The following is a 17,269-nucleotide window of genomic DNA, read 5'->3' as shown; positions in this document are numbered from 1 at the left end:
AATTTTCCTATGAAATCTAATACACAGAGCTCATTGTTTGAATCTGCAGACCTAGTGAAATGTAAGTCATGGGAAAAGCCTGTAACAAATTGATTGTAATGCTGGCAGGGTAGAGGAGGGAGAGCATGCTGCAGTGGCAGCACCAAAAAAAAAAAAAAAAAGAAAAAGAGTTCCATTTCCATGCAAGTGCCTGCCTTCATTGAGGTGAATCTGAAGGCTGTTCCCAGCCTCTCTAGGGATTTTAATGACACTCTTGTTCTTGTTTAGGACTGTTCCTCCTTGAGGACCTCTCTATGGGTTTGCTCAGGCTGCCGTAACAAAATGTTACAGACAGGATAGCTTAAACAACTGAAATGCATTGTCTCGAAGTTCTGGAAGTTAGAAATCTGAGATCAAGGTGTGGGCAGGGTTGGTTTCTCCTGAGGCCTCTCTCTTTGCCTTGGAGATGGCCATCCTCTCCTCCCTGTGTCTTTATCTCCTCTCTGTGTATGTCTGTGTCCTAATCTCCTCTTCTTATAAGGACATTACTCAGATGACATTAATGCCTACCCTAATGACCTTACTGTAACTTGATCATCTCTGTAAAGACCCTATCTACAAATATAGTCACGTATTGAAGTACAGGGGTTAGGACTTCAATATAGGAATTTTGGAGGGACACAACTCAGTCCATAACAACTTCTAAACAGACATTTCAGACACAGCATCTAGCTCAGTCAGAGACTGTGCTTGCCATCAGTGTAACAGTGATTGAGGGACACCATCTGGTACACAGAAAATATTACAAATTCCTTTAGGTCAGTGACAAGGATGTAACTGTATGAAGCTGGCTATACCAAACGTGGGGCTCCCCAGCACTCTCTCCATTAGAAGAATAGCGTTTGGGCTTTCAACTGCTGACAAAACTAGCTCCCTGCCAATGGCACTACCTGTTAATGGGTTGAATTGTGTCCCTTTGCCAAATTCATGTGTTCAAAAGTCCTAACTCCCAGGACCCCAGCATGTGACCTTATTTGAAAATAGAGTTGTTGCAGGTGTAATGAGTTATGTTAGGATAAGATCATACTACAGTAGGGTGGGTCACCAATCCAATATGACTGGTATCCTTATAAGAAGGGGAGATTTAGATACACACACACACACACACACACACACGGAGAACATGATGTGAAGACAAAAGCAGAGATTGGGGTAATGCATCTATCAGCCGAAGAGTGGCCTGGAACAGATCCTTCCCTTAGAGACCTCAGACAGAATAAACCCTGCAGATTCCTTGATCTTGTACTTCTGGCCTCTGGAACTAGGAGACAATATATTTCTGTTGTTTAAGCCACCCAGCTTGTGGTACTTTGTTATAGCAATCCTAGCAAACTCACACACTATTATTAGATGGGTAAGATCCCATCCAATCTTTTAACAAGTTCAATTTGGGCATTTCTCAGAGAAGTTGGGGTTCTGTATTAGTCAAGGTAATTAATGCTATCTTCTGTATACACAATTCCCAATGTCAGTGGGTTAACACAGTACAAGTATTTTTTTTTTCATGTAATGATGTCTAATGAGAGCTTGGTGGCTCTCTTGGTAGTTTTCTAAGTGATGACTCAGAAATCCAGGTTCCACAGTAACTAGGGCCTTTGAGAATTTTCCACTGGATCTCTTAATCTGACTGGTTGATAAGCACAGACACACACACATATACACACACAGAAAGAGAGAGAGAGACAGAGACAGAGACAGAGACAGAAAGAGAGATTATGGAGAAGGCATACCAGCCTCTTTTTTTTTGAGATGGAGTCTCTCTCTGTTGCCCAGGCTGGAGTGCAGTGGCACAATCTCGGCTCACTGCAAGCTCCACTTCCTGGGTTCATGCTATTCTCCTGCCTCAGCCTCCCGAGTAGCTGGGACTACAGGCGCCCGCCACCACGCCCAGCTAATTTTTTGTATTTTTAGTAGAGATGGGTTTTCACCGTGTTAGCCAGGATGGTCTCGATCTCCTGACCTTGTGATCCGCCTGCCTCGGCCTCCCAAAGTGCTGGGATTACAAGTGTGAGCCACTGCGCCTGGCAGGCATACCAGCTTCTAACTGCTTTGGGATTGTCAGATCCTGAGGAATGGAAATTAGTATTCCCAGTGTAAGACGTACTCATATCCTTGCTGCTTCAGTCTAACAAGTGGTGTGACTACCACATGCCTTTAAGAACATTTGGGGACAGACAGAGGGTATATAGAACCATTTTGCAAATACCTACTTATTTTCTCCTTTTTGAGTTCACAGTTTAGCTACACTTCCCAGCCTCGAATACAAGTAAGTTTGTGCACACGGAGGAACCTCCACGTCTACCTGAAGTTCCAATTCCACTGGGACCTGAACTGTATTCCTAGATCATCTACTTGATGGTGGTTGTGTGACCTTAGACAAGTCTGTCTCATCTGGTCTTTGAGAATTTCTTTCCCTATGTGTCCAGTGAGAGTTTTGGATGAGATGGTAGCCTTGGGAGGGAATAAGTTCTTTATCTAAGCAAAGGCGGGAACCCAAAGAGTGTCCAGTCATTTGTGTGAATTGAATTGTAGGTAATAAGGATGAGAGTGACAGCAGACTCTAGACAAACAGAACCCTGGGAGGAAGGATAGTGGGGAAATTTATGGTAGATATCACCCACTACCTATGCATCGAGCCTTGCCCTTCTTTCAGTATTGTGTTTCATGCTATAGATTTAAAGAAAAAAGTCAAAAACATGCTTATCTCCTGTACTCCCCCACCCCATTCCTATTTCCACCATATTTTTTGTTTTCAAAGTGTATTTCATTTTCTATACACGATGTGTATACCTGGTTGGGTGAGGACAAATCTCAGGTTGAACTTCCCTTCTGAGCCTACATCAGGCTCTGCCTCTCTGACTCTGTCAATCTCTGTCTCTCTGTTTTTCTTTCTGTCTCTCCTTTGTTCTATTGTATCTTTCTCTGCTTTTGTATGGGAATGCAGAAGCGTCAGTTTCCATAATGGATCTATAATCTCAATAGACAACACCCATATTTTGAACATGGTTACAACACTTGTTTGTTATTCTCTAGAAATCGAAGTGAAAAACAAAGAAGGTAAAAATATCTTAGATACCCCCTGCAATCACATGGAATCCACTGTTATTTTTCTTTTGCTTGTCCTTTACAAAGGCACATCATCCCTGTAGTGTTTCAATCAATTAGTAACTTTTCTAATCGTCAAATATTGCTGAAGAAAAAATATAATGACATTTAAGTGTCAGTTATCTTCATCATCATTTATTATCAGTAATATGCAGAATTTCAGAGATTAATGAAAGTTGTCTTTGGGCATAGGGGTCCATACATTCCTTAGGAACTCACTCCTTCACAGTGTGGAAGCTTGAGGGCTGGTGATGCAAGTGTTCATTTGTAAGCTTAGGTCAGATCATCAAGGAGACCCCAACAATCTGACAGGTACTAACCGTGAAATCAAATGATCTGAGTTTTCCTTAGGGTTGCTGCTGCTGTTTCCATCTGCAGCCTTCCAAGATTATTCAGAGACTTTTGGCAGGTCTATACTGTGATCAGACTGCTCTTTCCCCAGTCCTCCTTCCTCCCTTTTATTTTCACAGATACTACTTCACAAATTTTTTTTATGCTCCTAATTCTATCCCACTGCCTGTTTCCCAAAGAACCCAAATTGGCACATTCATCATATTAAAGATCCCGGAAGTGGTTATAGGTAAACTAAGGCTCCATGTCACCTTGCATTTGGGCAGCAGGTCCTTTCTTCAAAGGAGTTCTGAGTGGCACATCTCCATATCTACCAAAACATGCTTAATGTTTAGTATCGCTTTTATAACAACACAAGGGTACTTTCTCCTTCTCATTTTTAAGAGCTGAACTTATGTCTCTGGACATACGGTCAACTAAACATTCCATAGAAGCTCTGTTGCTACAAAACATTCAGGATTGCTGTATAAAATACAATAAACCTCTTAGCTGAGTTCAGGAGAAAGTAACAAGCTAGTACCTAGGTTCCTGACTGGAGGTCAGCATGCACACTCAGAAGATCCATCAGGCCTGGCACTGCCCCACTGCCAGTATCATAGAGGTTCACTCCCAGGCCAATACATTCATGTCAGAGACCAGCCCCAGGAAGTGATTCTGGAGCTCTCCTTCCAATAGATCTGGGTTTAGAGTAACTTCGTGACATTTATAAGCCCCTTTTAAATCTTTCAGAAAATGTCCTTAGACATTTTCAGCCTCAGGGTTTGTCAGAGGGCTGTCAGGAGGCTTGAGAGTGAGTGGTAGTTTGTCAGTGTTTCTATGGATCTATCTCCAATTGGGACTTTAATTTCTAGCTGAAAGAAATTCTGAGTCATGGTGCTGAAGCCTCAATAGCACTTTGCTCATAAGCCTATTCTTGTTAAATGGGAATATTTATATACTTTATGTAAGGCTCAGGGTTTTAATTTTTTTTGAAAAGTGACTGGATTTCCCTCCACTGAATGTCAGTCCAGGTAAGGTGATCTTTCCAGTTCCTTCTCCAGACACCAAACACCCCAATATCCTCAGATGAAGATGTTGGTATTAAATAAAATTATTCAACTTATGCCACTGATTCTCAACTGGATATGTATAGATGAGAAAGAAGAACTTAGGAAAATTGATTCAACATACACATTCTCCTGTTTCTTACCCTCTCCTTGTTCCCTGCCCATCCCCTCCAAATGGAAACCAGTAATCTATGTAACTCTTACCCTCTTCCTTCTTGTCCATAACTCCAGTGGTTTGGGCTCTCGCACTCAGGTTTTTAAAAAAAAATTTATTTTATTTCAAGTTCTGGGATACATGTGCAGGACGTGCAGGTTTGTTACATAGGTAAACGTGTGCCATGGTGGTTTGCTGCACCTATCAACCCATCACCTAGGTATTAAGCCCAGCATTCATTAGGTGTTTATCCTGATGCTCTCCCCTCCCACCAACAGGCTCCAGTGTGTGTTGTTCCCCTCCTTGTGTCCATGTGTTCTCTTCGTTCAGCTCCCACTTGTAAGTGAGAACATGCAGTGTTTGGTTTTCTGTTCCTGTGTTAGTTTGCTGACGATAATGACTTCCATCTCCATCTACGTCTCTGCAAAGGACACGATCTTGTTCCTTCTTGTGGCTGCATAGTATTCCATGGCATATATGTACCACATTTTCTTTATCCAGTCTGTCATTGATGTGCATTTGGGGTGATTCCATGCCTTTGCTATTGTGAATAGTGCTGCAGTGAACATTAGCGGGTGCATGTATCTTTATAATAGAATGATTTATATTCCTTTGGGTATATATCCAGTCATGGGATTGCTGGGTCAAATGGTATTTCTGGTTCTAGGTCTTTGAGGAATCACCACACTGTCTTCCACAATGATTGAACTAATTTACATTCCCACCAACAGTGTAAAAGTGTTCCTATTTCTCCACAGCCTCATCAGCACCTGTTGTTTCCTGACTTTTTAATAATTGCCATTCTGACTGGTGTGAGATGATATCTCATTGTGGTTTTGATTTGCATTTCTCTAATGATTAGTGATGTTGAGCTTCTGTTTTTCATATGTTTGTTGGCTGCATAAATGTCTTCTTTTGAGAAGCATCTGTTCATGTCCTTTGCCCACATTTTAATAGGGTTGTTTGCTTTTCTTTCTTGTAAATTTAAGTTCCTTGTAGATTCTGGATATTAGCCCTTTGTCAGATGGATAGACTGCAAAAATTTTCTCCCATTCTGTAGGTTGCCTGTTCACTCTGATGATAATTCCTTTTGCTGTTGCACTCAGTTTTGAAGCTCTCAATGGACATATCCACATGGGTTTCAGCTTGGGGCAGATTTCAGGAATAATGGCTACAGGCATTGGAGTCAACCTTTAGGGTCATGTGGCAGCCACCACATTTTTTGCTACATGCTTAGGAAGTATCCTAACTTGTATCTGCAGGTCATTCTAGAGTTGAGACCTATTATTCCATGGGGAGCACTAGCTCTTCAGAGGTGCAGTAAGACAGACTAGATCAGTATAATTGTCAGTTTTATTATCACAGAATGTATTGTGGGCAGGGTGATTGCTAAACGGAGAAATTCCCTTAAACTCTAGCCTGGAAGCTAGGGCTTGGTACCTGCTAGTGAAATTCCCTGAAGCTGATCCTCGCTTTCTTGGAATATAAGTGTTGCCCACTCCTACGTTTTTCATTATTATACTTGGGCCACCTGTTGAGATGCTTGGACCCTTGTCATTCCTCTTCTCTAAGCTGTAGCAATCACTATACAGCACCTTTGCCTTCCAGATTGAATTGTCCCCCAGTACCTATAAAAGAGCCTGTATTCTATGTGCCTGTCCTGTTCCATTAATCCAGTACTTTTTCAGGTCTTCTTCTCATCCAGCCTGTTTTGTCCTGCAGTGAACCAGGCCTACCTAGCCCCATCCTCAGCTAGAATAAAAGCAACCATAAATATAAAAAGATTGGGTGAGCTGAGACCATAGTTCTTTTTTTAGTTCTTTAGATTCACTAACAACTGGGTTATATTTATTTGCTCACATATCTGTCTTTCATACAAGACAGTAAGCTCTGAGAGAAGTTACACTGTCCACAGGACCTTGGCATAAAGTAGGTCCTCTCTGAATGCTGGTTGAAATTAAAATGAAAAGTGTGTAACCAGCCACATGCCTTCTAAGTGACTTCAGGGTCTCCTCAGGACCTCCCCAGTGGTGTTGCCACTGACCGTCAAGGGCCACAAGACTCCGTGGGAAGAACTGAAGGTGCTCTGATGGCAGGTAAAGGGTGAATAGGGATTTGCATCCATGGGTTACTTCCTCCAAATTTCTCTCTCTTTTCAGGTGTGAACTCCTCTTTAGGATTTGCAAGAAACTGTTTTGAGGAGGGAGAAGTGACAACTGGGAAAAAGTTGTTTTATTTTAAAAATAAGACACGAGGCCCCAGTGTGTGATGTATACATATGTAACAAACCTGCACGTTGTGCACATGTACCCTAAAACTTAAAGTATAGTAAAAAAAAGAAAAAAAAAGAAAAAAATATGAGACAAGAGTCATTTTTAGAAAGTACCCACCAGTGAGTTTGAAGTCCATTACTGGCAAACTGTCCAAATGGAAATACAAGTTTTGTGGGCACTTGTGGAGTCAGGACCATCAGCAGGAGATAGCATGGGGTCATGGAGTACAGATCACTCCAAACAATTTAATTTTCATCCTCCCTTTCTTTCCTTTAAATTTTTGATTGGGTTCTTTACTATCCTTGTAGACCAGGGAAATGTTGAACACAGTGTATCTGGATTTCAGCACAGCATCTGACAAAGCCCTTCATGATATCTTCATGGGTGAGATAGACAGAAGGGGGCTAATAAGAACATGATTAAGTTGATCTCTAATTGCTCGAATGACCATACCCCAAATTGACTGACTACATCATGAATATTATCACCAGTTTACAGATGAAATAAAGGGAAATTAAGTAAGACCCATGATCACATAACTAGCGTTGGGCTATTTTCAAAGTACTTTGTATAAATCCAAGGGGTTCTTACATCAGTTTTTCCTTATAAAATGTGGCACAAAGTAATCGAACAATCAGGCTCCTCTCTTTGCTTTGGTTCCCAGTGAAATCAGTGATCATCAGGGCCTGTTTGCCTACAAAGATCAGTTTGAAGGAGAAAGTGGAAGAAAGATAAGGAAAACTCAGAGGCTGTTATATAAATGGATCACAAAATGATTCTAAATGATAACACTGGGTTCTGAAGAACATGAAACTAAGTGGCTGGATAACTGCCTATCGACAGATGCTTTAAGATGATTTAGTTCTGCCTCAATTCATGTTAAAATAGAAACAGAACATGTGAAATCGGTGGAGCATCTCATTGGGTAAAATAAGCTCTGGGTGAGCAAGTTAACAACGTGACCTAGATGGCAAGGCTTTCTTTCCCAAGGACCATGTCACCTCTTTATTGTGTGATATGCTAAGTGTAAAAAGGAGGGTGAGGAATTCACTGTGGGGTGCGTCGGTGTGTGCATGGGCAAGCGTGGGCATGTATGTATTTGCATTTATATATTTAATCATATATGTGTGTCCAGGGATATACTGTATGCAATTAAGGGATTATTACCAATATATGTCCTTATGCAACATAACACAAAGTAATCTAGTAATCAGATCTCTCTTGTTTTTGCCTTCTGAAGGGTACCCAGGGCATGTTTGCCTGCAAAGATCAGCTTGAAGTAGAAACTGAGAAAAGGATAAAGAAAATCAGAGGCTGCTAGATGACTACATCACAGGAGTTTTCTAAATGATAACAGTGGGTTATGAAGAACATGTAAGGAAAAGATAAAAATAACTGCCATTTCTGTTCTGATTATGGTGGCTCCTATTTAAGTCTCCCATCACTAATGCCTTAGAGAGGTTTTGCTCTTGATGGTTTGCAAAATATTTGTACACATGACATCTTGTTGGATTTTACAACACTGCCATAAAGTAAAAATTAGGGATTAAAAACCCCCAACCATTCCCATTTTACAAATAAGCAAACTGAGCACCAAAGAATGTTAGAGCTTTGTCCAAAGTCACAATGGGGACCGTGACAGACCTAAAACTCAATTTCAGGTCTCTAGGCCCTTATCCAGTGTTCTCTTTGTTAAGTCGCATCACCATCCCCTTTCGGAGGCATTTTCTGTGTTTCCTCTTTCCACTACTTCTATTGTTTTTCATGCCCTTAGCTACTAGCTTCTCCATTCTCTTTCTGCCTTCCTCATAATTTCTTTCACTCCTGATTTGGATAGAATCTAAGGCAGAAAATAGATGTGTGAGCTGGTGCCAGAAAACCATGTAAATTTCCCAACTTTAACCCTGGGTGAAGAAGTGTAGGGATATGTGTTTTTTTTTTTTTTTTTTTTTTTTTTTTTTGTGTGTGTGTGTGTGTGTGTGTGCATGCACAAGAATGTAGGGGATGGGGAATGCAAGAGGTGGGGTTCAGGTGAGTGTTGAGATCAGCAACGCAGAGAGTCAGGCCAAGAGTAAAACTTCAACCTCGACCATGGTTCTCAAAATGAAGTTTCGTAATAGAACATCAGTTCTACCAACCTCTTGACTGGTTTTCAAAACATACGGGTGTCTGCTCTCAATCAGTAACAAAAACCTTCACACCAACCATTGTTTAATAGTAAAACCTTAAGTTATCTGTTCAAAAACTCAGGTAAATGAAATGATTCTGCTAAGTTCTTCACTTTAGGTTTCAGTAAACCATATTGGATCTACAGCGTAGTATTACTAACCCCAAGCTCTTAGGTTACAACTTGTGGCCATGTGCATCATTGATAGAGAAATCCCCCCAAAAGTAAGCACACCTTTCTTTTTTTCTACATGTTTTAAAAATTGATTTTTAATTGACACATAATAGTTGTACATATTTATGGGGTACATAGCGATGTTTTCATACATACAATGTATAGTGATTATATCAGAGTAATTAGCATATCCATCATCTCAAACATTTATTATTTCTTTGTATTGGGAACATTTAATATCCTGTCTTCTAGCTCTTTGAAAATATGTGATATGCCATTGCTAACTATAGTAACACTACAATGCTATAGAATACTAGACTTATTCCTCCTATCTAGCTGAAATTTCGTATCGTTTAACAAATCCCTCCTTACTCTCTCCCTTTCCCTCTACTCTTCTCAGCCTCTAGTAACCTCTGTTCCAATTTCTATTTCTGTAAGATCAACTTTGTAAGACTGCACATATGAGTGAGCTCATGCTATATTTGTCTTTCTGTGCCTCGCTTCTTTCACTTAACGTAATATCCTCCAGGCTTATCTATGTTGCCATGAATAACAGGATTTCATTCTTTTTTACGGCCAAATAGTACTCCACTGTGTGTGTATGTGTGTGTGTGTATATATATATATTTCTTTATCAGTTCATCCTTTGAAAGGCACTTAAATTGCCTCCATATCTTGGCTATTGTGAATGGTACCGCAATAAACACAGGGGTGCCAATATCTCTTTGATACACTGATTTCCTTTCCTTTAGATAAATACCTAGTTATGGGATTGCTGGATCTTATGGTAGTTCTATTCATTGTTTTTTGAGGAACCTCCATATTGTTTTCTGTAATGGCTGTACTAGTTTACATCCCCACAATCAGTGCATAAGTGTTCCCCTTTCTCTGCATCCTTGCCTGCATTTTTTATTTTTAATCTTTTTTATACAGTAGCCATTCTAACAGGTATGAGGTGATATCTCATTGTGGTTTTGATTTGCATTTCCCTGATAATTAGTGATATTGAGCATTTTAAAATATACTTGTTGGCCATTTCTTTCACAGTGTGCAGAGTAACCTGGGACCAGCATACTACCTCCAATAGCTTTTGTCATGGAAACTTACATCTGGAGAGAAGAAAGATTAAATGCTTGGGATTTCCAGACTAGATAAGGTGGGCATTTTAGATCTCTGAAATGCCACTCCCTACTCAACAACAAAAAATAGAAAATGAGGGTCAAGTAATGGAAGAAGAAATATGCTTCTGATATTTCAAATATGCAGTGATACCAAAGGGATTGACATCATTGTTGTGATTTAAATTCCAGTTTGGTTTTGAGTTTCCTAGTAGCCATGACAAACATGGAAAATGGTCTGAACCACCTTTCCAGTCCATGAGAATGTGACTAGTACTAGAATTACTTCTTTGAAACATTAAAAAAAAATTAAAGAACTTTCTTTTGTTTTTTACTATATCCACCTCCAATTTAACCACTAATCTCCTATCAACAGTTTTTATAAGAGAAATGTTTTTTTTTAATCTCAGAAAAAATAGATATTTGGGATTGTGATGGACTCAACACTTTAAGAAATACATTGATATGCCTAATTTAATTCATCCATTCCTGTCATTCCTTGGCTTGGAATTTACTTACAGGAGAAATAAGATAAGGTTTTTTTTTTTTCTTTGACAGGGTGTATTAGTCCATTTTCACGCTGCTGATAGAGACATACCTGAGACTGGGCAATTTACAGAAGAAAGAGGTTTAATGAACTCACAGTTCCACCTGGCCGGGGAGGCCTCACAATCATGGCAGAAGTCAAGGCGGAGCAAGTCACATCTTAGGTGGATGGCAGCAGGCAAAAAGAGGGCTTGTGCACAGAAACTCCCATTTTTAAAACCATCAGATCTCGTGAGACCCATTCAGTATCATGAGAACAGCATAGGAAAGACCCACCCCCATGGTTCAATCATCTCCCCCCAGGTCCCTCATACAACACGTGGGGATTATGGGAGCTATAAAATGAGATTAGGTGGGGACACAGAGCCAAACCATATCACAGGGTCTTGCCCTGTCACCCAGGCTGGAGTGCATTGGGGTGATCTTGTCTCACTGCAACTTCTGAATCCCAGGCTCAAGTGATCCTCCCTCCTCAGCCTCCTGAGTAGCTAGGACTACAGGTGAGCACCACCACACCCAGCTAATTTTGGTATTTGTTGTAAAGATGGGGTTTTGTCATGTTGATCTGGCTGGTCTCCAACTCCTGGGCTCAAGCGTTCTGTTCACCTTGGCCTCCCGAAGTGCTGGGATTACAAGCATTAGCCACTGCGCTGGACTGTTAAGTTCGTTTCTAATCAATAATTTACTTATGCAAATATGTAAAAAACATCCATGTTGCTTGCAAAGTGATTCTACCCCAAGAGACTAACTGTTTTAATGCTTGCTAGTTTGGCAGTGCTTCTCCATGTTGGGGAGCCTTTAGTAGCTATTCTTTTTTTTATTATTATTATACTTTAAGTTCTGGGATACATGTGCAGAACGTGCAGGTTTGTTACATAGGTATACATGTGCCATGGTGGTTTGCTGCACCCATCAACCCGTCATCTACATTAGGTATTTATCCTAATGCTATCCCTCCCCTAGCCCCCCATCCCGCTACAGGCCCCCGTGTGTGATGTTCCCCTCCCTGTGTCCATGTGTTCTCATTGTTCAACTCACACTTATGAGTGAGAACATGCGGTGTTTGGTTTTCTGTTCCTGTGTTAGTTTTCTGAGAATGATGGTTTCCAGCTCTTAAGAGGTATTTGCAATCTCTGTATACCCTTTGCCATGCAAGACTGACATTCCAGAGACTGTTCATTTCACCCCTATTTTCTTGCAATTTAAATAAGCTGCTAAGTGGAAGGTGTGTTTTGGTTGTAGTATCACGTCATGAACAGCTCTGCATGATAAACAGAATTAAAGAGTATTATCATGATTTTCCACTAATTTACATTTTTTTCCATAGAGAGTGAACACTTTACTAAATCAGCTATGCATAAACAGTAACTAGTATTAACATAAATATTAAATATAAATAGGATATAATTTAAAGCAAAATTTAGGGAACTACAAACACCTGGGTACAATTAGGTATCTTACTAATCTTTGTTACAAATTTCAATCTTTTATTTGTTCTGCTTTGGGCTTTAATGAAAAAAAAAATTAACCCCTTCTCTTACCTCTCTGCAGCATGTAAAAAGGCTTTGCCTTGTATTTAGCATTCTAACTGTTGGAGTGACAGTTATGGCATTCTGTGGAGGCCACATGTAATGGGGTGGATAATTAAAATAATTCTCTCATTATATGAATATATCACAGCCTAATACTGACTTAATTCCCCAAGTTTCCTTCTTTACAGAGATCGTCTTTTTTTGTAAGCTACTACACAAAAATTAGAATAGAATATGTTACAGTCATGTTGGACTGCCCCATAGTTCAGGCCTTAGATTCTGAACTGTCTTACTACACTTTAATCTTATATGATTTCATCTAGTGCCACAGATTTAAATATCACTTCTGTATATGGCTACAAAATTTATAACTCTATTCAAACTGCCTACCTGAGTTTCCACTTAAATATCTTGTAGGCTTCTCAAACTTACTGTATTGAAAACCAAACTGATTACTCTGCCACCATCTCAATCCTCTGCAGTCTTACACTTCAGTAAATGGTACCACCATCAACCCAGCTGTTTAAACTCAAAACTTTGGAATCATCCTTGATTCCTGTCATTTCTCACCCTCCATGGCCAGTATATCAGTGTGTCATATTAGTTCTACCTCTTCTCCACATTGCCAATGCCACCACCCTGGTCCCAGCCACCATACTGTGTTGCTTGAACCATGGCCACAGCTTCTGTGCTGAGCTCCCTGCCTCCTACCTTGCTTCCTCACATTCTATTTTCCTTCAAAACCTGAAAACCAGTCCATGTCCATTTTGATCCCCTATTGAAATATTTAAAGACTTCCTGTAGCATTTGGAAAAAAATTCAGAATTATCCCCATAACTATAAGGCTCTACATGATCTAGCTGCCCCCTAACTTGTCAACTATCTCCCTCAGGGAACTGAAACCCAGTTGGGCCTCCTTTGTTTTTTTTTTTTTAGTTTAAAGTAGACTTCATGTCTACAACACCAAAAGCGATGGCAACAAAAGCCAAAATTGACAAATGGGATCTAATTAAACTAAAGAGCTTCTGCACAGCAAAAGAAACTACCATCAGAATGAACAGGCAACCTACAAAATGGGAGAAAATGTTTGCAACCTACTCATCTGACAAAGGGCTAATATCCAGAATCTACAATGAACTCCAACAAATTTACAAGAAAAAAACAAACAACCCCATCAAAAAGTGGGCAAAGGATATGAACAGACGCTTCTCAAAAGAAGACATTTATGCAGCCAAAAGACACATGAAAAAATGCTCATCATCACTGGCCATCAGAGAAATGCAAATCAAAACCACAATGAGATACCATCTCACACCAGTTAGAATGGCGATCATTAAAAAGTCAGGAAACAACAGGTGTTGGAGAGGATGTGGAGAAATAGGAACACTTTTACACTGTTGGTGGGACTGTAAACTAGTTCAATCATTGTGGAAGTCAGTGTGGCGATTCCTCAGGGATCTAGAACTAGAAATACCATTTGACCCAGCCATCCCATTACTGGGTATATACCCAAAAGACTATAAATCATGCTGCTATAAAGACACACGCACACATATGTTTATTGAGGCACTATTCACAATAGCAAAGACTTGGAACCAACCCAAATGTCCAACAATGATAGACTGGATTAAGAAAATGTGGCACATATACACCATGGAATACTATGCAGCCATAAAAAATGATGAGTTCATGTCCTTTGTAGGGACATGGATGAAACTGGAAATCATCATTCTCAGTAAACTATCGCAAGAACAAAAAACCAAACACCGCATGTTCTCACTCATAGGTGGGAATTGAACAATGAGAACACATGGACACAGGAAGGGGAACATCACACTCTGGGGATGGTTGTGGGGTGGGGGGAGGGGGAGGGATAGCATTAGGAGATATACCTAATGCTAAATGGCGAGTTAATGGGTGCAGCACACCAGCATGGCACATGTATACATATGTAACTAACCTGCACATTGTGTACATGTACCCTAAAACTCAAAGTATAATAATAATAATAATAATAAAAATAAAAGTGCATTACTATCTCAATATTACATTATAATTTTTGTTCTCTGCTTGAGGCTTTTTCCCAGGTCCTTTGAATGCCTGGCTCCTTGTTATGCTTCAGGTCTTAGCTCAAATATCCTTTCTCAGAGTAGTGTTCCTGACAATGCTACAGTGGCTCTAATGCTTCCCTTAACTCTCTATCACATTCCCCAGTTTTATGTCTTTCATATCACTTACTACAAATTAAAAATATCTTATTGATTCACTTGTTTCTGGTATGTCTTTCCCCAGCTAGAATGTAAGGTTCTCAAGGGCAGGGACCTTGTATGTATTGGCATTTCTGTTCCCCAGAATCTTAAGCTCTATCAGGAACTGCTGCCTACATAATAAATATTTATTAAACTGCAAATGAAGGAATTCAATATGTCTATCAACAGTAGTATGAATAGCAGATTCTCCAACCCCTGCCTTTTTTTAAACCAACATTGGATTATTGTGGTCTTTCAAAAGAGTGAAACTTCTTTATACCCTTAAGGACTACTTTGGGATTTATATAATGAAAGTGTGGTGAATAAAACCTTTCCCGCCTTATTGTTCCCATTGCTAGGGAACCAATTCTGCCAGTGATAGCTTCTGAATAACTCCATGGGCTAAATAGGGCCACACACTTCACGGACTTTCTAAGAAACCATTGCACACTCTAGTAGAAATGGACAACCAGAGTAGGAAGGGGGTAGTTGTCAGAGGGCGAGCCACTTTTCCATTGCAAGTTGTGCTGAGAGAAGCCTGGCTGGCACTTGATTGAGAAGAAATGCTTTGAAGTTAAAATTTGCAATTTATTGAATTAGCCTGCAGTGGGTTGTTTTCTTGTTGCCAGCGACCTGAATGCTATGAGATCTACCTGAGATGTCATTAGGAGACAAGGACATAGTTGAAGACAGTGATGAGGGGATGGAGGAAGGAATTTCATGTTTATAATCCACTAACTTCTTACTTTTAAATAAAGAGCTTATGGTTATAAAGCTTATGCTTTCTTAGTTATTACTAAAATTACAAAGCCTACATGACTTTTAATAAATATTTTCTTTAAAATTACCCATTTCCAGCTACAAAATGCAAACTCTTTGAGAATATAACTAGACAAAAGTTAGAGTTGAAATCACAGTGGAGGCTAGGTGCATATGTCCTTTCCTATGCTAAATTCCTTAATATGCTGGAAAGATATTTTAAAATTTAAACAAACTCAAGACAACTAAAAGAATCACACAAGTGCAAACAAAGAATACAAATCCACCTAAAATATCCATGGAAAATTTAAAAAATTGACCATATTTTAAGGTACCAAAAATTTTAATTCCTGCATTAATCAGAATTGGCTAGATTGTGCTGCAATTTCAAATAAACCCTGAAATCTCAGTGGCTGGTCAAATTCTGTCTCTTACACTTCTCTCTTACACAAAGTCTGATGGAAGCTGGATTCCTCTAATCTATCTTAATCCACTTGAAACATGTAAACTTATATGTTGCCAAGACAGGGCAAGAGAGAGCTTTAAATTATCTGATATGGTTTGGATGTTTTGTCCCCTCGAAATCTCATGCTGAAATATAATCTCCAATGTTGGAAGTGGGGCCTGGTGTTGGGTCATGGGGGTGGATCCCTCATGAATGGTTTGGTGCTCTCCTCTCTGTAATGAGTGAGTTTTTTCTCTGAGTTCATGAGAGGGATGGTTGTTTGAAAGACTGTGGCACCTCCCCGTCTCTTGCTTTCTCTCTTACCATGTGATACACTGACTCCCCCTTCACCTTCCACCATGACTGGAAGCTTCCTGAGGCCCTCATCAGAAGCAGATGCTGGTACCATGCTTCCTGTACAGCCTGCAGAACCGTGAGCCAAAATAAATCTCTTTCCTTTACAAATTACCCATCCTCAGGTATTCCTTTATAGTGATGCATATGGGCTAACACACCACCTCAGCCCCAAAGTGAGACATGTACCTTCACAACAATCACAACAAAACAGTAGACTTGATCCATGAAACCAAAAGCTTTTTTTCCTAAAAATTAAATAAAATTGGTCAAATGTGACTTAAAAAGCCAGAAAAAACACAAATTATATTAGAAATGATAAATGAGGTGTAACCACAGACCCAGAAGAAACTTTGTTAAAATATTGTATTTAACCTCTACTGGTAATTTCATAAATTTTTTAAGAGATAGAAAATCTGAATAAGAATAATGTCTGAATTTATGATATAGTTTTAGAATAATTCCTATACAGAGATGATTAATAATTATAGAAGAAATTAAAAAGGTAACCAAAAGTTTGCCCCTAAAAACAATAGTAGGCTCAAGTAATTTTATGGGTGAGTTATATCAAATCTTCAAGAAACAGATAATCTCTATATCATATGAACAGTTTTAGAAGATAGAGAAATATGGAATGTCAGCTAACCCATTATACAAAGCCGGCAAAATAATGATACTAAAAACAATCAAGATAACACACAGAAAAGGAACTATGGGTTAATTTGTGTACAATAATAACATAAATTTACTGAGTACATTCTGTCATGCCAGACACAGTTCAAAGCCTTGTAAGTACTATGCTGTTTCCCAAAATAATGAAGAAATCCCACCTTTAGCAGTGGTGGAATAGGTTGCTTTATACCAATCCTCCTGCTGAAGACAGTGAATGAAGCTCAATAATAATATTTCAAAGCACTTCTTTGGAGTCATCAGGGAACTAACAAGGCAGGGAGGATT

The sequence above is a fragment of the Pongo abelii genome, chromosome X (assembly GCF_028885655.2).
Source record: "Pongo abelii isolate AG06213 chromosome X, NHGRI_mPonAbe1-v2.0_pri, whole genome shotgun sequence".
In the NCBI taxonomy this organism is placed as follows: Eukaryota; Metazoa; Chordata; class Mammalia; order Primates; family Hominidae; genus Pongo; species Pongo abelii.
This window is presented reverse-complemented; position numbering follows the sequence as displayed.